Source organism: Tachypleus tridentatus, chromosome 8 (assembly GCF_004210375.1).
Source record: "Tachypleus tridentatus isolate NWPU-2018 chromosome 8, ASM421037v1, whole genome shotgun sequence".
Taxonomy (NCBI): Eukaryota; Metazoa; Arthropoda; class Merostomata; order Xiphosura; family Limulidae; genus Tachypleus; species Tachypleus tridentatus.
The window spans coordinates 49,146,673-49,170,933 of record NC_134832.1 but is presented as its reverse complement, the minus strand read 5'-3'; the positions used below and the strand labels follow the sequence as shown (position 1 = coordinate 49,170,933).

The window sequence follows — 24,261 nt, the reverse complement described above, 5'->3', positions numbered from 1 at the left end:
TGAACCTGGCCAATTTTCATTACCCGTTTCTTCTGGCTGTTATTTATAAAAGTCGCATCTCGTAAACTTTGGTTCTTAATTGAATCCGGTCGAAATTTGTTAGAACTGTGTCTTGCTGAGATATATTATGTGTGTGTTACATCTGGCTAATGTCTTTGAATATTGCATTCTTTTATAATATATGTTCTTAGCGAAGTTTTGTTCAGTTTCCTCTGTTGACGTTTGTTTTGTACACATAAAAAATAATTTTGTATACATCACTGGAAGTTCCAGTTTCATTATAGTTGGTTTATTTTCTCAGTGTCTGACATTGTAGACAAATATGAACTTTAATCGTAGCCAACGGACGTATTTGTGTGTCGTCATTTGCACAAAATTGTTTAAATTATCAAGTTTTTGTGTATACACGTGGATCAAAACAAAAAGCAGAGAAAACTTTGAAACAGTTTCTCAGACATCAGGAGTTGGGAGAATACAATATTTTCGATGTTCTTCGCACATTAAAATTCTTTGCTAGATTATTACTTTAAACTTATTCAGCGGGCTACCAAAAACATGCCATTGAAGATATTCAAGTAACTTTCTTTATTCTTTATTTCTTAATAACACCGATCCGAAAGTCATATGTAGGAAATGGAGAAGTTTCATACAGGAGGCGCTGACGAACAGCTTCCGTATAAGGATAGCTAACGCCAAACCACCCAATAAAAGGCTCGCTGAAAACGTACGTATTAGAAAGCCTGATTGGTAGGCGAAGGTTTCCCGCTTGTTTAAGTTCCAGATAAGATATCTAGACAAGGGTCATGAACCAGACGATAAGCTAAACTTATCCTGGACACGTTTCTTTTAGACCTGACAGATATAGCATATAAGGACTAGTTTGTCTCCTGTACAAATTAGATCCGAAATGGTCAAACTATATCCTTGTTTAGCTTTAGCTTGCACCCTGGTGTTGATACTTACTGACGACGTCGTGGAAATTGGACGATCTGAATATTACGGTAGGCATAAATGTATTGATGTGTTACTTTAATTGAAACGAATATTTCGTAAACACCTTGCGTGTTTTGTTAATTTGGAGAGTTAAATTATATTACGCTCCAGTAGTTATCGTTTCAAACAAAGCGAAATTGTGCATACAAGGTGTTATATTCGTCTATTGTAAAGGTGTTGTATGTTATAACATATTCATATGTTGTATTATAACACATAAATAACACGGTTTGTCGTTGTTCTTTTATATTTATGTCAAAAAGAACTAAAACTATTGTTTTAACAATTCGGATTTGTAATGTTGAGAGATAACTTAATTATACAAAGATTTAACATTTTAGTGTTTTATATTGTCAAAACAAAACTTAAAGCCACAGAACATTGTAACACCTTGGTGTTTTGTATTGTTATTAAAGAACTGAAAGGTACAGAACATTTTAACACCTTGGTGTTTTGTATTGTTATTAAAGAACTGAAAGGTACAGAACATTGTAACACCTTGGTGTCTTGTATTGTTAAAGAAGAAACGAAAGACACAGAATATTTTAACACCTTGGTGTTTTGTATTGTTGAAAAGAAGCGAAAAGCATAGAACATTGTAACACCTTGGTGTTTTGTATTGTTATTAAAGAACTGAAAGGTACAGAACATTGTAACCCTTTGTGTGCTTTGTATTGTTACTAAAGAACTGAATGGCACAGAATATTGTAACACCTTGGTGTTTTGTATTGTTACTAAAGAACTGAATGGCACAGAATATTTTAACACCTTGGTATTTTGTATTGTTACTAAAGAACTGAATGGCACAGAATATTTTAACACATTGGTGTTTTGTATTGTTACTAAAGAACTGAATGGCACAAAATGTTTTAACACCTTGGTATTTTGTATTGTTACTAAAGAACTGAAAGGTACAGAATTTTGTAACTCTGTGGCGAAACTCACAGGATATGTACTATTAGAAAAATGAATGTTTCAGTTTCTGGCATATTGTTTGTTGAGCAAACACTAAACGCTCAGTGATCTCAATGCAACAGTTAATTACGTCTCATTGTTTTGCTATGTTGTTAATATGTGAGTACTTCGCTATATTTTATTATAAATATATAAATATATTTGGTGGTAAATAACTTGATGGATTACATCTCAGTGCTAAGTTACAACGCAATAAACACCTCTTACATTCTGTAATGAACAAATTAAATATCAAACTTAAACAAACAATAACAGTGTTATATTTATATGGCTAATATGAAACGTTTTCCTGTCATTAACCTATCGGCCCACATTTATATCTAACCCTTTTTTTACCCAGTTAACTTCGCAAATTGTCTACCTACGCTTTCATTGTCAACTACTGACATCTACATTTTTATTTATTCATTATCGAGACAGTTATTAAAATTTCACAGTCCTTACACCCATACTTATAATTCTGACAATATTCAAGTTTCATCTTTTCTTTCATCTGATACATCTATATAACCGACAGTAATATGTCAGTATTAACACCTTATATCACTACAAACAACATTCACTAATCACAATCAACTCACTATACATTTATTACTAGTGCATCCACCTCTTACACTGAGTAACACACCCACCTAATACATTGAACAATACACCTACCTAATACACTGAATAATACATCTACTATCAACAAATACATTTTGAAATATTTAACAGCAAGTCTAACGAAAACAATAGATTTTCCATAAAATCATCTAATTTAACTTTCGGTTACGTGACATTTCACAGTGTGTATGTGTGATGTATTGTTGTGTGACGTCTCACAGTGCATGGTAGTGTGATGCATTGTTGTGTAACGTCTCACAGTGTATGGTAGTGTGATGCATTGTTGTGTAACGCCTCACAGTGTATGGTAGTATAATATATTGTTATGTGACGTCTCACAGTGCATGGTAGTGTGATGTATTGTTTTGTGACGTCTCACAGTGCATGGTAGTGTGATGTATTGTTATGTGACGTCTCACAGTGCATGGTAGTGTGATGTATTGTTTTGTGACGTCTCACAGTGCATGGTAGTGTGATGTATTGTTTTGTGACGTCTCACAGTGCATGGTAGTGTGATGTATTGTTACGTGACGTCTCACAGTGCATGGTAGTGTGATGTATTGTTATGTGACGTCTCACAGTGCATGGTAGTGTGATGTATTGTTTTGTGACGTCTCACAGTGCATGGTAGTGTGATGTATTGTTACGTGACGTCTCACAGTGTATGGTAGTGTGATGTATTGTTGTGTGACGTCTCACAGTGTATGGTAATGTGATGTATCGTTGTGTAACGTCTCACAGTGTATGGTAATGTGATGTATTGTTTTGTGACGTCTCACAGTGTATGGTAATGTGATGTATCGTTGTGTGACGTCTCACAGTGTATGGTAGTGTAATGTATTGTTATGTGACGTCTCACTGTGTATGGTAGTGTGATGTATTGTTGTGTGACGTCTCACAGTGTATGGTAATGTGATGTATCGTTGTGTGACGTCTCACAGTGTATGGTAATGTGATGTATCGTTGTGTAACGTCTCACAGTGTATGGTAGTGTGATGTATTGTTGTGTGACGTCTCACAGTGTATGGTAGTGTGATGTATTGTTTTGTGACGTCTCACAGTGCATGGTAGTGTGATGTATTGTTGTGTGACGTCTCACAGTGTATGGTAATGTGATGTATCGTTGTGTAACGTCTCACGGTGTATGATAATGTGATGTATTGTTTTGTGACGTCTCACAGTGTATGGTAATGTGATGTATCGTTGTGTAACGCCTCACAGTGTATGGTAATGTGATGTATCGTTGTGTAACGCCTCACAGTGTATGGTAGTGTAATGTATTGTTATGTGACGTCTCACAGTGTATGGTAATGTGATGTATCGTTGTGTAACGCCTCACAGTGTATGGTAGTGTAATGTATTGTTATGTGACGTCTCACAGTGTTTGGTAGTGTGATGTATCGTTGTGTAACGCCTCACAGTGTATGGTAGTGTAATGTATTGTTGTGTGACGTCTCACAGTGTATGGTAGTGTGATGTATTGTTGTGTGACGTCTCACAGTGCATGGTAGTGTGATGTATTGTTTTGTGACGTCTCACAGTGCATGGTAGTGTGATGTATTGTTGTGTGACGTCTCACAGTGTATGATAGTGTGATGTATTGTTGTGTGACGTCTCACAGTGCATGGTAGTGTGATGTATTGTTATGTGACGTCTCACAGTGCATGGTAGTGTGATGTATTGTTATGTGACGTCTCACAGTGTATGGTAGTGTGATGTATTGTTGTGTGACGTCTCACAGTGCATGGTAGTGTGATGTATTGTTATGTGACGTCTCACTGTGTATGGTAATGTGATGTATTGTTATGTGACGTCTCACTGTGTATGGTAGTGTGATGTATTGTTGTGTGATGTCTCACTGTGTATGGTAGTGTGTAACAGATTTACTGTTATACATTTATTTTAGTACCTACACTTATTTCAATATAGTTTTCTTTTTTGCATGCAACGTATATTCTTGACTTATATTTCGCAACTCCTGCCTGTTTTCGAAACTTGTAGAGAATTTTTTAAAGTGACAATCAACAACATTTGTTTACGAAAACACGCTATAAAATTGTTGAAAATTCTAGAAACTTGCCTGATTGGTATATAAAAACCGATGCGCCGAGTGACGAATAACATTATTATTGTTGGATAGCTATAGTCAGTGTGCTATAGGCCTCTGAAGCTATAATTGTGATTAACACCTATTATTCTGAAACTGCAGAATTTGACCGGGAACGTTTGTAGATAATTAACATTACAAACCGTTCAATTTCAGTGAATTACTTTGGACGTCAGTAATACAACGAGGACATTAAATATTGTTGTAGACAAAACACTTACGGGTGTTTTAAGCTATCCAGTCGTTAAAAGAAGTTTTACAGGTGTATCAACAAAGAAGTAATTTTCTTGTCGTGGACCTGGATCGTTAATAAAATATCCAGTTCTAGACTGGATAAAACCCAGTATTTTTTGTAAATTGTAACATTCTTGTACATAAACCAGCATTTGTAATAACTTTAATAATAACTGTTATTATAAATTATACTTTTTAATGTGTTTTATATTAACTTATATATTTGTTGAAAAAAAGAACTTGGGTGTATCAATCTTGTTGGTAAATAATATATATTAAATACATATTAGGTATTAAGTTCAAATTCAAATTTCCAGTTATTTGAAATAGTAATACGTAACGTACGTAACATAATAAATGTGAGACTCGTCCGAAGTAAATTACAATACAAACCAAGTGTGACGTATTGTTATGTGACGTCTCACAGTGTTTGGTAGTGTGATGTATTGTTGTGTGACGTCTCGCAGTGTATGGTAGTGTGATGTATTGTTGTGTGACGTCTCACTGTGCATGGTAGTGTGATGTATTGTTATGTGACGTCTCACAGTGCATGGTAGTGTGATGTATTGTTGTGTGACGTCTCACAGTGTTTGGTAGTGTGATGTATTGTTGTGTGACGTCTCACAGTGTTTGGTATTGTGATGTATTGTTATGTGACGTCTCACTGTGTTTGGTATTGTGATGTATTGTTGTGTGACGTCTCACAGTGTTTGGTAGTGTGATGTACTGTTGTGTGACGTCTCACAGTGTATGGTAGTGTGATGTATTGTTGTGTGACGTCTCACAGTGCATGGTAGTGTGATGTATTGTTGTGTGACGTCTCACAGTGTTTGGTAGTGTGATGTATTGTTGTGTGACGTCTCACAGTGTATGGTAGTGTGATGTATTGTTGTGTGACGTCCTCACAGTGCATGGTAGTGTGATGTATTGTTTTGTGACGTCCTCACAGTGCATGGTAGTGTAATGTATTGTTGCGTGACGTCTCACAGTGTATGATAGTGTGATGTATTGTTGTGTGACGTCTCACAGTGTTTGGTAGTGTGATGTATTGTTGCGTGACGTCTCACAGTGTTTGGTAGTGTGATGTATTGTTGTGTGACGTCTCACAGTGTTTGGTAGTGTGATGTATCGTTGCGTGACGTCTCACAGTGTTTGGTAGTGTGATGTATTGTTGTGTGACGTCTCACAGTGTTTGGTAGTGTGATGTATCGTTGCGTGACGTCTCACAGTGTTTGGTAGTGTGATGTATTGTTGTGTGACGTCTCACAGTGTTTGGTAGTGTGATGTATTGTTGTGTGACGTCTCACAGTGTTTGGTAGTGTGATGTATTGTTGTGTGACGTCTCACAGTGCATGGTAGTGTGATGTATTGTTTTGTGACGTCTCACAGTGCATGGTAGTGTAATGTATTGTTGCGTGACGTCTCACAGTGTATGATAGTGTGATGTATTGTTGTGTGACGTCCTCACAGTGTTTGGTAGTGTGATGTATTGTTGTGTGACGTCCTCACAGTGTTTGGTAGTGTGATGTATTGTTGCGTGACGTCCTCACAGTGTTTGGTAGTGTGATGTATCGTTGCGTGACGTCCTCACAGTGTTTGGTAGTGTGATGTATTGTTGTGTGACGTCCTCACAGTGTTTGGTAGTGTGATGTATCGTTGCGTGACGTCTCACAGTGTTTGGTAGTGTGATGTATTGTTGCGTGACGTCCTCACAGTGTTTGGTAGTGTGATGTATTGTTGTGTGACGTCCTCACAGTGTTTGGTAGTGTGATGTATTGTTGTGTGACGTCCTCACAGTGTTTGGTAGTGTGATGTATCGTTGCGTGACGTCTCACAGTGTTTGGTAGTGTGATGTATTGTTGTGTGACGTCCTCACAGTGTTTGGTAGTGTGATGTATTGTTGTGTGACATCTCACAGCGTTTGGTAGTGTGATGTATTGTTGTGTGACGTCCCACAGTGTATGATAGTGTAATGTATTGTTGCGTGACGTCCTCACAGTGTATGATAGTGTGATGTATTGTGCGCGACATTTCACAGTGTTTGGTAGTGTGATGTACCGTTGTGTGACGTCCTCACAGTGTATGGTAGTGTGATGTATTGTTGTGTGACACTCACAGTGTTTGGTAGTGTGATGTACCGTTGCGTGACGTCCTCACAGTGTATGGTAGTGTGATGTATTGTTGTGTGACGTCCTCACAGCGTTTGGTAGTGTAATGTATTGTTGTGTGACGTCCTCACAGTGTTTGGTAGTGTGATGTATTGTTATGTGACGTCCTCACAGTGTATGGTAGTGTAATGCATTGTTTTGTGACGTCCCATAGTGTTTGGTAGTGTGATGTATTGTTGCGTGACGTCCTCACAGTGTTTGGTAGTGTGATGTATTGTTGTGCGACATTTCACAGAGTTTGGCATTGTGATGTATTGTTATGTGACGTCCTCACAGTGTTTGGTATTGTGATGTATTGTTGTGTGACGTCTCACAGTGTATGGTAGTGTGATGTATTGTTGTGTGACACTCACAGTGTTTGGTAGTGTGATGCACTGTTGTGTGACGTCCTCACAGTGTATGGTAGTGTGATGTATTGTTGTGTGACGTCCTCACAGTGTTTGGTAGGGTAATGTATTGTTGTGTGACGTCCTCACAGTGTTTGGTAGTGTGATGTATTGTTGCGCGACATTTCACAGTGTTTGGTAGTGTGATGTACCGTTGCGTGATCGTCCTCACAGCGTATGGTAGTGTGATGTATTGTTGTGTGACGTCCTCACAGTGTTTGGTAGTGTAATGTATTGTTGTGTGACGTCTCACAGTGTTTGGTAGTGTGATGTATTGTTGCGTGACATTTCACAGTGTTTGGTAGTGTGATGTACTGTTGTGTGACGTCTCACAGTGTATGGTAGTGGGATGTATTGTTATGTGACGTCTCACAGTGTATGGTAGTGTAATGTATTGTTTTGTGACGTCCTCACAGTGTTTGGTAGTGTGATGTATTGTTGTGTGACGTCTCACAGTGTTTGGTATTGTGATGTATTGTTGTGTGACGTCGCACAGTGTTTGGTAGTGTGATGTATTGTTGTGTGACGTCTCACAGTGTTTGGTATTGTAATGTATTGTTGTGTGACGTCTCACAGTGTATGGTAGTATAATGTATTGTTGTGTGACGTCTCACAGTGTGTGATAGTGTAATGTATTGTTTTGTGACGTCTCACAGTGTTTGGTAGTCTAATGTATTGTTGTGTGACGTCTCACAGTGTATGGTAGTGTAATGTATTGTTTTGTGACGTCTCACAGTGTTTGGTAGTGTGATGTATTGTTGTGTGACGTCTCACAGTGTTTGGTATTGTGATGTATTGTTGTGTGACGTCTCACAGTGTTTGGTAGTGTAATGTATTGTTGTGTGACGTCTCACAGTGTTTGGTAGTGTGATGTATTGTTATGTGACGTCTCACAGTGTATGGTAGTGTAATGTATTGTTTTGTGACGTCTCACAGTGTTTGGCAGTGTGATGTATTGTTGTGTGACGTCTCACAGTCTGTGATAGTGTAATGTATTGTTTTGTGACGTCTCACAGTGTTTGGTTAGGTGATGTATTGTTGTGTGACGTCTCACAGTGTGTGATAGTGTAATGTATTGTTTTGTGACGTCTCACAGTGTTTGGTTAGGTGATGTATTGTTGTGTGACGTCTCACAGTGTGTGATAGTGTAATGTATTGTTTTGTGACGTCTCACAGTGTTTGGTTAGGTGATGTATTGTTGTGTGACGTCTCACAGTGTGTGATAGTGTAATGTATTGTTGTGTGACGTCTCACAGTGTTTGGTATTGTGATGTATTGTTATGTGACGTCTCACAGTGTGTGTTAGTGTAATGTATTGTTTTGTGACGTCTCACAGTGTTTGGTTAGGTGATGTATTGTTGTGTGACGTCTCACAGTGTTTGGTAGTGTGATGTATTGTTGTGTGACGTCTCACAGTGTTTGGTAGTGTGATGTATTGTTGTGTGACATTTCACAGTGTTTGGTAGTGTGATGTACTGTTGTGTGACGTCTCACAGTGTATGGTAGTGTGATGTATTGTTGTGTGACGTCTCACAGTGTTTGGTAGTGTGATGTATTGTTGCGTGACGTCTCACAGTGTATGGTAGTGTGATGTATTGTTATGTGACGTCTCACAGTGTATGGTAGTATAATGTATTGTTGTGTGACGTCTCACAGTGTGTGATAGTGTAATGTATTGTTTTGTGACGTCTCACAGTGTTTGGTATTGTGATGTATTGTTGTGTGACGTCCTCACATTGTTTGGTAGTGTGATGTATTGTTGTGTGACGTCTCACAGTGTTTGGTAGTGTGATGTATTGTTGTGTGACGTCTCACAGTGTATGGTAGTGTGATGTATTGTTGTGTAACGCCTCACAGTGTATGGTAGTGTGATGTATTGTTGTGTGACATTTCACAGTGTTTGGTAGTGTGATGTATTGTTGTGTTACGTCTCACAGTGTTTGGTAGTGTAATGTATTGTTGTGTGACGTCCTCACAGTGTTTGGTAGTGTGATGTATATTTTGTGTGACGTCCTCACAGTGTTTGGTAGTGTAATGTATTGTTATGTGACGTCTCACAGTGAATGGTAGTGTGATGTATTGTTGTGTGACGTCTCACAGTGTTTGGTAGTGTAATGTATTGTTATGTGACGTCTCAAAGTGTATGGTAGTGTGATGTATTGTTGTGTGACGTCTCACAGTGTTTGGTAGTGTGATGTATTGTTGTGTGACGTCTCACAGTGTATGATAGTGTAATGTATTGTTGCGTGACGTCTCACAGTGTTTAGTAGTGTGATGTACTGTTGTGTGACGTCTCACAGTGTATGGTAGTGTGATGTATTGTTGCTGACGTCTCACAGTGTTTGGTAGTGTGATGTATTGTTGTGTGACATTTCACAGTGTTTGGTAGTGTGATGTACTGTTGTGTGACGTCTCACAGTGTATGGTAGTGTGATGTATTGTTGTGTGACGTCTCACAGTGTTTGGTAGTGTAATGTATTGTTATGTGACGTCTCAAAGTGTATGGTAGTGTGATGTATTGTTGTGTGACGTCTCACAGTGTTTGGTAGTGTGATGTATTGTTGTGTGACGTCTCACAGTGTATGATAGTGTAATGTATTGTTGCGTGACGTCTCACAGTGTTTAGTAGTGTGATGTATTGTTGTGTGACGTCTCACAGTGTTTGGTAGTGTGATACATCGTGAATCACGATTGTGGCTCATAATAGAGATCACAAGGAATTTAAAATAACCGTAATAGAATGTTCAGGTAAAACACACCTTCAAATGTAAATATTCAGTACGAACAACACTTTAAGCCTCTTACTATCGACTGTTTAGGCTGTACACGCATAAAATTGAACAGAAAGCATGTATTTCAGAATTACTCATTTGTAATTCGTCTTTTTGTTATTATTTTCTTGTCAGCCTACAACAGAAACAGTTTGGTATATTGTAGAATATTATATAAGGTACCATGAAGACCATAAAGTCTGTTTATTATTTCTTGTGTAAACAATGTTATTTTTATTCCTGAAAGTTAGATTTCCGACAAACATCTAATGTTCCTTTAAAAAAAACTTAAGTAATGAGTGAAACGGGACTTATCAACCAATAATAGATGAACATTAGATTACTATAACATGTAAGTACTCAATGTTTTGTACACTATACAATCGAGGTTTCTAGGAGCCAACACCTATATTATGTATGAAGCGAAATATTAAAAAAAAAACAATATTAATTTTTATTACACACATTTGTAGAATAATTACTTTAAATATCACGAAGTTTTATTTAGAGCAATGTTTTAGACCTATATGTTTTATTTAAAAAGACTGTTTTTCTACCGGAAAAACATTTGAATTCGTTTACTGTCGTTGTTTCTTAGTTCAGGTATACATTTATTATTTCTATGCATTATTTATATGTACATATTTATTTAAGTTGCACAGAAACTATAAATGTTCACTATGTTGTCAGACAAATCTCTATGACAATCACCAACTACAGCTTAACATTTTACCTCTCAAACTAATGTAATCAAGTAGTGAATAGCTACAGTAAATCATCAGGTACCATATCAGCTAGCTACTAACTACGCGTATTATCATTGCAATGTATAAAAGTAGCTATCATATCAAATAATCTTTCATGAATAGGTGAGTATTAAAAAAGTAAGTAAACAAGAGTAGAGATTCTGTATACAATATCTATTCATACTAGTGACTACACCTAATGTAATTCTGGGTAACAGCATGAAGTCAAAATGACAACTAATGTTCGAAACTGATGAGACGTTGTACTATGTGTGATGTAATATAGTGTAAATTGGTGTAGTATGGTATTGCATAACGTTTTATAATACAGATAGCATTATGTAGTGTCTTACAGTGTATATTTGTGTGGTGTAGTGTAGCGCTGGATACTGTTTCGTAGTGTAATTAGTTGTAGCACAATCTAATTTCTGTAATGTCATGAATTGTAACACTGAGTAACTTTTCATAACATAATTAGTGTTACGTCATGAAGTGTAGCGAAAGTTATTTAGGGTTAGTGAAAGCAGTTAACTCATTAAGCAAATAAAAAAAATGAAAATGCATAAGAAGTTAATATTATAAAAATATGGTAGTTAAAATTAAAGCGTTGATTAACCCGTGTTAAGACTCTCACAAAATTCTACTGGTATGTTTTGTTCGTTTATTTGTAATTAAACACAAGGTTACGCAAAGCTTTCTTAGCCATAAGTCTGCAGAAATACCACTGTGCCACTGGGGTCGCTACTGGTAGGTTTAGCGTTTATCGGGATGTTTTACGTTTGGCGACAATATCAGTTCTTGGGCCTTTTTTTTGTTGTTGTTGTTGTTACACATCTTAGCATTTCTTAGCGAAGTAGACACGACCTTCTGAGATATCACATAAATAATATTGAAATAAGGCTACAGTGAATCCAAAATCTAACAGAATGCTGTCAAATAGAAGGCGCTTGGTCAAAGTATCACCCAAAGGATGTTTGATTGAAGGGAGTCAACCAGTTGATTCGGATTCAGCTAGCTTAATACAAATACCGTAATGTGACTAGGCCTAAGGTCTGAGTGCTTGCTCGTTATAATTTCATTCTCATGTTTAATTCAAAACCTTTCAGTTAGTCTCACTTCCACCCCGTTTCTTTTCTTCCTCTCGTTTCTTTGTTTTTGTATCTTGTTTCCAGACAACGTAAGGCCAGTTTCTCTGTCAAGGAGAGATCTGTCTGGTGTTTGTGAGAAGATAGCACTGCATACAATTCTCTCTCTGTCTCCTCATAAGAAAAAAAGCAACAAAAAAAACTTTTGTCGGTATATTGCATACGTTTCCAAGACTGCGTCAGTGATTCCAATTTATCACATTTTCGATAAAAGAAGATATTGAAGAAGGTTTGTTATTATATATCCTATAAAAAGAGGTTATCCAAATTAAAGTTTATTATTATATATTCTATAAAAAGGTTATTGAAGTTAAAGTTTATTATTATATATTCTATAAAAGAGGTTATCCAAATTAAAGTTTAGTATTATATATTCTATAAAAGAGGTTATCCAAGTTAAAGTTTATTATTATAGATTAGATAAAATATACTCTTCAAAAAAAGAAACGCAAAAGGCAAAACATGAGACAAATTGTTAACAAGTTTATTCCGGGTAGTTCTGTATGACATGTGTGAAACTTTGCACATTCACTGCTGAACGTCCAAAGTCTGCAAAGTCGAAGTCCATGCTCACTAGGTGAAGTTTAACGTCACTCAACGTCAATAACGAGTATGCCCCCCGTGAGCATCAATAACTGCTTGGCATCTCCTGCCCATGGAAGCGATGAGATGACGAATCACATCCTGTGGAATGAGCTGTCCACTCAGCCTGCAAAGCTGCTGCAAGCTGAGATAGAGTCTGCGGTTGAGGTTGTCGCCGTCGCAGACGTCGGTCCAACTCGTCCCAAAGATGTTCGATGGGGTTTAAATCTGGTGATCTGGAGGGCCAGGGAAGGACGTTGATGTTGTGGTGTCTGAAGAAGACAGTGGTGTGTCGGGCTGTGTGAGGACGGGCGTTGTCATGTTGAAAAACGTCGTTGACGTTCACCATGATGGGTTGCACATGGGGCCTAAGAATCTCGTAGACGGTTGCGTACGGTCTAATCGGAAATCCTACGTAGCCCTGGTATGGTTGAGGCAGTAGACGTTGCAGTAATGGTCCTATCCCGAAGGTGACGTAACCGGATGTTGCGATCTTGTGCGAGCGTGGTCACACGAGGACTGCCAGATCGTGGACGGTCATGAGTTGATCCATATTGTTGGTGACGATTCCATAGCCTTGTGATGGTGCTTGGGTAGACATTTACAGCTCTGGCAATATCTGATCGAGATTCGCCTGCTTCCAAGCGGCCAATGGCGTTGTTGCATTGTGCTTCAGTCAGTCTTGTCGTAACTGTATTGCGTGTCGGTGGCTTAACACTGAGCTATGAAAACCGAAAACTCGTCACTTTTATAGGGATTTTGCACATGTTGCACTTGCAGAACGTGCAGATCTCTCAAACAAATTTATTGGACACGCATGCGTTTTGGCGAAAAATCCGATGTTTTCCTCCGTTTTCAAAGTGCACAACTTTTATTGTCATTTTAGTCTGACAATCGGTGCCTTAACACGTGTAACATCGCATACTCTGAGCTTGAAACGTTATTACGTATATTTCTCTTTAAAATAACAAAAATATCCCTTTTGCGTTTCTTGTTTTGAAGAGTATATGTTATTGAAGTTAAGGTTTGTTATTGATGAATAAAAACTCTATAACCCAGTTTGCCCCTGAAGAAGAAAAGTCCATCTTTTGAAAGCGCTTATGTTAAAGGTTTTTATTAATTTCTATTAAAACTTTTCGTTTGTTTGTTTGGGAATTTCGCACAAAGCTACTCGAGGGCTATCTGTGCTGACTAGAGGGAAGGCAGCTAGTCATCACCACCTACCGCCAACTCTTGGGCTACTCTTTTACCAACGAATAGTGGGATTGACCGTCACATTATACACCCCCACGGCTGGGAGGGCGAGCATGTTTAGCGCGACGCGGGCGCGAACCCGCGGATTACGAGTCGCACGCCTTACGCGTTTGGCCATGCCAGGCCTTTCGAACGTGGGTGTTTTTCTAACATTGTGAAGGTTTTTTATTATATATTTGATAAAAGAGGTTATGAAAATTTGTTATGGTTTTAACTTTGATTGTTTTAAAATCCGTATAGCTGATTCCTTATTAATTTCCAGAAATAAAAAAAACAGCTTATAAATGACCCACGGAGAAGAAGTTCCAGTTACATACTTTTGTATCATCCTCGGAAATTAAAAGAATTCCTTTCTTTGAAAAGTACTACAACATACAAACCTGTAATAAGTGTTATGCTCTGATTGCCTGATTTCAGGGCTTTGTATTTTGTCACTTAGCTATAAAAATTTTTTCGATTTTACTTCAGAAAGTATTCATATAAAGTAACCTTACAAAAAATATCCAACAACAATCGCGTTAAAAGATTACGTTGAACGTGTAAGCACATATATTGTAAAATGAACTACAGGGTGTACGGAAAGTCACTGTGCACTTGTATATTTATTATCAGACATGTTTCAATATAGAATACAGGAGGTAAATATGAATGACAATTATAAACAATGTTGAAAGTGACCCCGTTGGCATCAATACAGGCCTGGATCTTTCTTATTTTGTTTCTAAACACCGCTATCAGTTGCTGGTTTGAAATATACTGAATAGACATATGATTACAAAACTGCACAGTGACTTTCTGAACACCCTGTACTTCGTGTACAGGCCATGAGAAAGTTTCTAAAAATTTAGTGATATATCTAGTATTTGATAATGTATCAGGCCGAATTGCTTCACTGGACCACATATGAAAAACAATTTGTCAGTTTCAACAGGTCATATTAAATATTTTCTGATTGAACTTACTATCTAAGAAAAGCCTCCATTTAGAACTATTATTACACTTTGCATTTGGTGTAAGATTTGTCCAAACAAATCATAGTTCCTCATGGAAAAATCCCGGATGGATATTGTTTATGAATGGTCGACCTATCCAAAACGAGTACCAATAATGCTTTGTTCTATTTTTTGACAGACCGTGATTTGTCACTGGACTACAACACTACTAAATATGATGAAACGAGACTCATTCAAACGTTAAAAATAGTATAAATTTCTTGTGATAAGGAACAAAAAGAGAGACCTATCAAAAGGGAAAAAAAACCTAGATGAAAAAAAACATGAGGTCTATCTATCAGCTGAGGATAATCTGTTATAGGTTTGTCACCAGCGCTCTTCAATTAATTCCTCACTGGTAATCAAGTGCTCAATATGATTTCCTGTCAGACAGTCAGGATGAGTAATACTTCTGAGGATATAAGTACATATATATATATCTTTTCTTTGTCACTGTTTCCTTATATTTCAACACGTTATTCAATGCTTGATTTCTGAGATACTCGATAGAACTTCAAACCACTTCGATTTGCTTATTGCTACGGTGGAATCTGGGTGGAACATATTTTTAAATCCAATTTCATAATTAATCCTTTTGCCACCAGAAGGAGTCTAACAGATCTTTACTTTGTGTCACGTGATTATTAATTATCTTCTACTTTCTCCAAATGTAACTATGCCATGTGATTATTGGCTGTATTCTACTGTTTCCAAACGTAATGAACGTTTTCATTCCAGAATGTTTATTGTAAGATTTAATATAACTAGCTGAATGTAATATATATATATATATATATACTTCTTGTTTTCAGGATCAACGTAAGTTTTATCTAAGTATTACCCCAGTCATTCATCGAATTTGCATATAAACATATGAGATATCAATTTTTAAAAGAAAAACATTAATAAATAGAGAACGTAGTATCAGTCTAAAGTATGACTGGATAAAAAAATGTTTAGCTTGTTTGTGTGATAGTCAAGTTTTATAACGCGTGTGTACGTGATGAGTTAGGCTTAGCTAGACTGTGAAAAGTTTCCATTGTTTTTGTAACGTGTGTGTACGTGATGAGTTAGGCTCAGTTGGAGTATTAAAAGTTTCGAATGTTTTGTAACGTGTGTGTACATGATGAGTAAGGCTTAGCTAGACTGTGAAAAGTTTCCATTGTTTTTGTAACGTGTGTGTACGTGATGAGTTAGGCTCAGTTGGATAATTAAAAGTTTCGAATGTTTTGTAACGTGTGTGTACATGATGAGTAAGGCTTAGCTAGACTGTGAAAAGTTTCCATTGTTTTTGTAACGTGTGTGTACGTGATGAGTTAGGCTCAGTTGGGGTATTAAAAGTTTCGAATGTTTTGTAACGTGTGTGTACATGATGAGTAAGGCTTAGCTAGACTGTGAAAAGTTTCCATTGTTTTTGTAACGTGTGTGTACGTGATGAGTTAGGCTCAGTTGGAGTATTAAAAGTTTCGAATGTTTTGTAACGTGTGTGTACGTGATGAGTTAGGCTTAGCTAGACTGTGAAAAGTTTCCATTGTGCGTGTGTGTACGTGATGAGTTAGGCTCAGTTGGGTATTAAAAGTTTGAATGTTTTGTAACGTGTGTGTACGTGATGAGTTAGGCTTAGCTAGACTGTGAAAAGTTTCTATTGTTTTGTAACGTGTGTGTACGTGATGAGTTAGGCTCAGTTGGAGTATTAAAAGTTTCGAATGTTTTGTAACGTGTGTGTACATGATGAGTAAGGCTTAGCTAGACTGTGAAAAGTTCCATTGTTTTGTAACGTGTGTGTACGTGATGAGTTAGGCTCAGTTGGAGTATTAAAAGTTTCGAATGTTTTGTAACGTGTGTGTACATGATGAGTAAGGCTTAGCTAGACTGTGAAAAGTTTCCATTGTTTTTGTAACGTGTGTGTACGTGATGAGTTAGGCTCAGTTGGAGTATTAAAAGTTTCGAATGTTTTGTAACGTGTGTGTACGTGATGAGTTAGGCTTAGCTAGACTGTGAAAAGTTTCCATTGTTCGCGTGTGTACGTGATGAGTTAGGCTCAGTTGGAGTATTAAAAGTTTCGAATGTTTTGTAACGTGTGTGTACGTGATGAGTTAGGCTTAGCTAGACTGTGAAAAGTTTCTATTGTTTTTGTAACGTGTGTGTACGTGATGAGTTAGGCTCAGTTGGAGCATTAAAAGTTTCGAATGTTTTGTAACGTGTGTGTACATGATGAGTAAGGTTTAGCTAGACTGTGAAAAGTTTCCATTGTTTTTTGTAACGTGTGTGTACGTGATGAGTTAGGCTCAGTTGGAGCATTAAAAGTTTCTGAATGTTTTGTAACGTGTGTGTACATGATGAGTAAGGCTTAGCTAGACTGTGAAAAGTTTCCATTGTTTTTGTAACGTGTGTGTACGTGATGAGTTAGGCTCAGTTGGAGTATTAAAAGTTTCGAATGTTTTGTAACGTGTGTGTACGTGATGAGTTAGGCTTAGCTAGACTGTGAAAAGTTTCCATTGTTCGTGTGTGTACGTGATGAGTTAGGCTCAGTTGGAGTATTAAAAGTTTCGAATGTTTTGTAACGTGTGTGTACGTGATGAGTTAGGCTTAGCTAGACTGTGAAAAGTTTCTATTGTTTTTGTAACGTGTGTGTACGTGATGAGTTAGGCTCAGTTGGAGTATTAAAAGTTTCGAATGTTTTGTAACGTGTGTGTACATGATGAGTAAGGCTTAGCTAGACTGTGAAAAGTTTCCATTGTTTTTGTAACGTGTGTGTACGTGATGAGTTAGGCTCAGTTGGAGTATTAAAAGTTTCGAATGTTTTGTAACGTGTGTACATGATGAGTAAGGCTTAGCTAGACTGTGAAAAGTTTCCATTGTTTTGTAACGTGTGTGTACGTGATGAGTTAGGCTCAGTTGAGTATTAAAAGTTTCGAATGTTTTGTAACGTGTGTGTACGTGATGAGTTAGGCTTAGCTAGACTGTGAAAAGTTTCCATTGTTTTTGTAACGTGTGTGTACGTGATGAGTTAGGCTCAGTTGGAGTATTAAAAGTTTCGAATGTTTTGTAACGTGTGTGTACGTGATGAGTTAGGCTTAGCTAGACTGTGAAAAGTTTCCATTGTTTTTGTAACGTGTGTGTACGTGATGAGTTAGGCTTAGCTAGACTGTGAAAAGTTTCCATTGTTTTTGTAACGTGTGTACGTGATGAGTTAGGCTCAGTTGGAGTATTAAAAGTTTCGAATGTTTTGTAACGTGTGTGTACATGATGAGTAAGACTTAGCTAGACTGTGAAAAGTTTCCATTGTTTTTGTAACGTGTGTGTACGTGATGAGTTAGGCTCAGTTGGAGTATTAAAAGTTTCGAATGTTTTGTAACGTGTGTGTACATGATGAGTAAGGCTTAGCTAGACTGTGAAAAGTTTTCATTGTTTTTGTAACGTGTGTGTACGTGATGAGTTAGGCCTAGTTCGACTATTAAAATATTCCAGTATTTTAATAATAACAACAGAAATAAATATGAAAACCTCACATTTTCACAGCTTTGGCCTTTGAGAAGGAAATGTTAAATTAGAAAGTGACTTTAGTTTCTAGTCAAGTTTTGTTTAGGCTTCTGAACGAAACTTATGATACATATGGCGTAGGATAAATGACCACTTCAAAAACCCCTAGGTGTCTAGTTTGAGAGTTATTAATATTGAACTACTGACCAAAAGTAACACTCACCTCAACAAGAACGTTGAACCGAATGAGGAAATCGACCGTCAATTTTACAAATGCGCCCATAGCTGAGTGCAGAACTGATTTAGTAACATCGAGTTTTATTTCTTGAATTTTCTATAATGTACTCCCTGCTCAGTAACCAACACGCTAAGCCCAGCCTAAAGAAACATATTACAATAAAATATTTTGATCACGTTTCATTTAGATTATATACAAGTATTTATTTTACATTGGTGCTAGTTTAAAGGTAGTCATGTTATTTATTTTACATTGATGCTAGTTTAAAGGTACTCATGTTATTTATTTTACATTGGTACTAGTTTAAAGGTAGTCATGTTATTTATTTTACATTAGTACTAGTTTAAAGGTAGTCATGTTATTTATTTTACTTTGGTACTAGTTTAAAGGTCGTCATGTTATTTATTTTACATTGGTACTAGTTTAAAGGTACTCATGTTATTTATTTTACATTAGTACTAGTTTAAAGGTAGTCATGTTATTTATTTTACTTTGGTACTAGTTTAAAGGTAGTCATGTTATTTATTTTACATTGGTACTAGTTTAAAGGTACTCATGTTATTTATTTTACATTAGTACTAGTTTAAAGATATCCATGTTATTTATTTTACAATGGTACTAGTTTAAATGTAGTCATGTATAATTCATGGTTTGTTTATTTTATTGTAATTTTAGTTACCCAGAATAAAGAAAACAGTTATTGTACATCAGTATACATCTTGTGTTGAACTGATGTTATCTATGTATTTTATAATTCCTAAGTCTATTATAGATCATTAGTGTTAAACATATAGTGATTTTTCAGGTTTAGAATCCGAGCCTGTGTTCTCCGAACCAGTGCACAACATCACAGTAGCAGTGGGGCGGACTGCCAGTCTGAAGTGTGTGGTGGAAGATTTAGGATTATATCGGGTAAGGTTTAGATCTTAGCTTACGTTAATACTGACAGAGGTGGGACTGGACTTAGGATACCGAGTAAGGTTTGTATCTTAACTTAAGTTAATACAGTGACAGCGTTTCATGGTTAAAGGAAGAAAAAGTTTTGTCCGTCATGATTTCACAAAGCACTTAGTTCAAACATAATAACTGCATCTAATGTCTATACCAAAACAAAAAACCGAACTATTTTGCAATGTATGTATGTGTGTGTGTGTCTCACAAGCCTTTAAGTTTCTATAATGCTGACGAATAATGTGTAATGTTTTCATTGTTTTTCTAACCATTGTGACAACAATAGGTTAAAGACGGAGTTCTGTAACTATTGTCAAAGTACTGCTCGAATGCTATACTTTGATACCATGGTATTGGTAGATGGTAATTATTTGTGGTTGTGGAGAAGATGAAGTTAATAGATGTTATAAGTACTAGTGACGATGTTATTCTGATGGTGGATTGTTTTATCAGGACTATTTTTGATGAATTTATTTTGTATCTACAACTTTACGAGTATCTTTTACTGCCTTTGTATAAATGAGACAGAAAACAATATGACTGATGGTAATACAGACTTAGAAAGAAGTAAAACCTAACGCAGGAGGAAATATTCCGTTATTTATCAAGAATTATTAACTTTTGGATGTTCCTAGAAGCTTTATTTTACTAACACGTCAATCGTTCAATGTGCACGTGGGCTTGGTTAGTGGTCTTCTTTTGACAGAAAAGACCAGAAGATGGAGATCTCAAACTAACAGACATTTCAAAGTCACCAAGATGTACTTATCTCATTAGGTATTTTCCTTTCAATAAATTGGTTCGGATTGATTGATTGGAAGTTTAGCTTCTATCGCTCACAAAACCCCATTTTCTGAAGTTGTTGCTTACACGAGTCAAGTTTTATTGAGACATACAGAGAGAATTCCTGCCTTCTGACAGCGATTGTATATTTAAGGAAAGCATCAAGATGTTATTTTTTTTAGCTGTCTAGACCTATCATGTAATTCAATCAAGGTATAGATACACTGGCATTGTCGGCTAAGAGCGAAGATACGTTATTTGTGCAGGGCTACAAATATCCGACAACAAACAGAGTAAGAGTCGTAAAACTAAAACTTACTGCTCTGTGTGTAGATAAGACATATCCGGTATAACGTAGTCAGAAATAAGAACAACCATTATTTTGAACTACTATACCATATTTAAAATTACGGACATAATTTAAAGTCCGTATTCTCTTAAAGTATTCACAGTGTTAGTAATGTTATTCCGATCTTTCTCTCTTCAAAATAAAAATTAATATATATCTTTCAATCCCAGGTTACACATCGGTAAACATCAATTTCATTGGATGTTTTTTTTTTTCGGTTTCTTTCAACATTTACTCTTTTTTCTTGTTCTGTTTTTCAGTATTTACTTTCTGAGTAATAACGTGATTTATAACTGATCATTTTACTTTTTGTTTCTCAATAAAAATATTTGAAAGGCTGTGGTTATTAGTGTGAATCTTTGAAAGTCTGCCACTAGTTGAGTTGTTGTTGAATTAAACACAAAGCCACACAATGGGGCATCTGTACTCTGCCAACCAGGGATATCGAAACCCGGTTTTTAGCCTTATAAGTCCGCAGACATTCCGCTGTGCCACTGAAGGGGGCGTTACTAATCGAGAATCCTTCAAATACTTAATGACTGTCTGAGAAAGAGTTTGGAAATTTCGTTTTTTTGTTTGTTACCATAACAACGGAACTATGACCTCATGACATGATCCGATTAACATGTTAAAAACAGTCACATTTTTATCACATTCTTTTAACTGCATAATTCAATATAAAACATAATGTTACTCGCGTTTTCAGTTATTGAAAAATGAATAATCGGCAAAATTCATATGAAATAATTAATTTTAGCGAACTATCAAACTTTTATAAACAGTGTTGATATAACCCTTAAGCCTATGGACCACTGTCTGCATTTGAAAATTTTCGGCCTTGAGGTTAAACTGCAAATATTTGAAATTACCACAACGTCGGCTGAATGTGCTTCTTTGATAATGAAGTACTTCTCTTTTAATATCATCTTGAAATATTTATCTTATTGATAGTTAAGTGTTTTTTGATGAAGTAAAACTTTTCAATATTCAGAATGTTAAAGTGAAATTTCAACAGACTCTGTAACAGTACTTTAAACATTCGAAACCAACGCTCGCTCTTCTTCAGTAAACTCCAAAGCCCTGACTCAAAAAACTCACGAGTTCAGGAACGTCGAATGAAAAATTTTAAACACATTTAAGTAAGTTGTATTATTGGAAAATATTTAATATTTCAGGTTGCTTGGCTGAGAGTCGAGAGCAAAACTATCTTAACCATCCACCATCACGTGATAACTAGAAATTATAGAATTGACTTAAGTCACAGCGACCATCGAAACTGGGTTCTCCACATTAAGAATGTCCAAGAGTCTGATAGGGGAGGTTATATGTGTCAGATTAACACTGTGCCCATGAAGAGTCAAGTTGGCTATCTAGACGTAGTCGGTGAGTTAATTATTGGTTTGGGTTTATCAGTATGATTGTGAAAGTTTGTTAAAAACAGAGTTAAACAGAGCTTTGTGTTATAGATTTATGATTTATGTTATGTGTATTTATTTTAATATTGATGTTTGTTTTAGGTTAATATATATTTAGAAATGCATGTAACTTATTGTGTTAAATATGTGTTGCGAAATTTCCACCTATTGTCTAAAGTTGTGGAAGATTCTCGAGTGCAAGAATCAACAATATATTATGTCCGTAAGTAAAATATTGTTGCAAACTGAACTTTCGAGAACCTTGCCTAAAGTTTATACATCGACGCGCCAAGAGACAGTTCTCATTATATTGTTGCTTTGCTATATCTAATATCCTATAATAAACCTTGGACGTTATAGCTATGATAAAGAGTTTATTAATTGGAAAACTATAGATATTTGGCCAACTTCAATTAATTAATTTCGGACGCTACTATTTCTAAGAAGACATTAGATATCTTCGTAGGACAAAAACCGGCTTGTAAACGCCGTTAAGCCAGTCAAGAATAGAGAGTTTATTTTTGTTTGTTCGTTTTGAATTTCGCGCAAAGCTACTCGAGGACTATCTGCGCTATCCGTCCCTAATTTAGCAGTGTAAGACTAGAGGGAAGGCAGCTAGTCATCACCACCCACCGCCAAATCTTGGGTTACTCTTTTACCAACGAATAGTGAGATTGACCGTCATATCATAACGCTCCCACGGTTGAAAGGGCGAGCATTTTTGGCGTGACGGGGATTCGAACCCGCAAATCTCAGATTATCAGTAGAGCGTCCCTAACGACCTGGCCATGCCGGGCCCTTACTGCTGGAATTGGTCCATTTGAAATTTTCAAATCGAATGACCATTGGTACGCATTTAAATGGCCTAACAAAGGATAATTAGCAGATTAGGTTTAAAAACGTTCATCGCACATAGTCAAATATAAATTATTTGAAAATTTGTTGGTGTTAGCTATTGTAATTATTTTACCTTTCTTCAGAGAAACACTGAAAATAGGGTTTCGATACCCATGGCGGGTAGTGAAACACAGACTGCCTGTAACAACACACGCAGTTACACGAAACATGTTTTAACAGACTTGAACTTCTTACAGATGCATAACAACATATTTCAAGGCCAGCATAGCCAGGTCGTTAAGGCGTTCAACTCGTAATTTGAGGGTCATGAGTTCGAATCCCCGTCGCACTAAACATGCACGCTCCTTTTAGACGGAGGAGCGTTAAAATGTTTGGTCAATTCCACTATTCGTCAGTAAAAAAAGTAGCCCAAGAAAGTCCAAAGCCAACCAAACAATAAGTACGTACCTGTTACGTAATAATACTTCGTGACCAGCAGCGGTTACGAAGCTGTGACGTAATACTATGGCAAATGTAAAAGTTATGTTAAATAATAATGTTTACATACATGTAAAATAAGGTTACTAAACCTGAATAATTATAAAAAAAACAACATAAAGCGTGTAGAAATAAACGTACTGTTGGCCACAAACTATATAGAGCATTCAAATTTAACTGTGTCATTATGACTGTTTCTACTAATATTAATACGTGATTAGGCTTTGTATATAATACTGAAACACGAAAAATCTCGAATAATATTACAGATTAGCCTTTTAGTAGTTTCTGCTGGTGAAGAAAACAAACTTCCCTAATAACAATATTCATCACACTTATGATTAACACGGTTTCATAGTTTTCTTTATCATAGAAATATTATTGGTTAATCTTCAATATGAAACTAAATTTTCGCTTAATCTAACTTTAATGAGAGTTGGGTTGTTGTTTTTTTTCGCATTAACTTGTAATTATTATCACTGAGAAAATAGAAAGTACAGACATGTAAGTCAGGAAATATAACGTGTTTTCGGACTCTTCGTCGAGTTTTCCTGAGATGTCTTCGTGAATTTTTGTTTAATTAGATGTAAACGAATAAAAACTTGCGCAGGTTTATTTTAAAAGCCTTGTACTAATTTTTATACAAATAATTGTACAAAGAGGCCCCCGGCATGGCCAGGTGGTTAAAGTACTCGACTCATAATCTTAGGGTCGCGGGTTCGAATCCCCGTCACACCAAACATACTCGCCC

The 24,261-nt window shown here is 36.4% G+C and overlaps 1 pseudogene across 1 annotated transcript in view; it reads left to right on the top strand.

The window, feature by feature from the left end:
* The first annotated feature begins 726 nt into the window (after positions 1–726).
* Positions 727–24,261, top strand: part of LOC143223903 (lachesin-like) — a 41,659-nt pseudogene continuing 18,124 nt past the window's right edge. Inside the window, exons 1-3 of the transcript XR_013013179.1 lie at positions 727–1,001; positions 19,483–19,589; positions 21,936–22,143. The product of XR_013013179.1 is annotated as a lachesin-like (transcript). The remainder of the gene's footprint in view (positions 1,002–19,482; positions 19,590–21,935; positions 22,144–24,261) is intronic.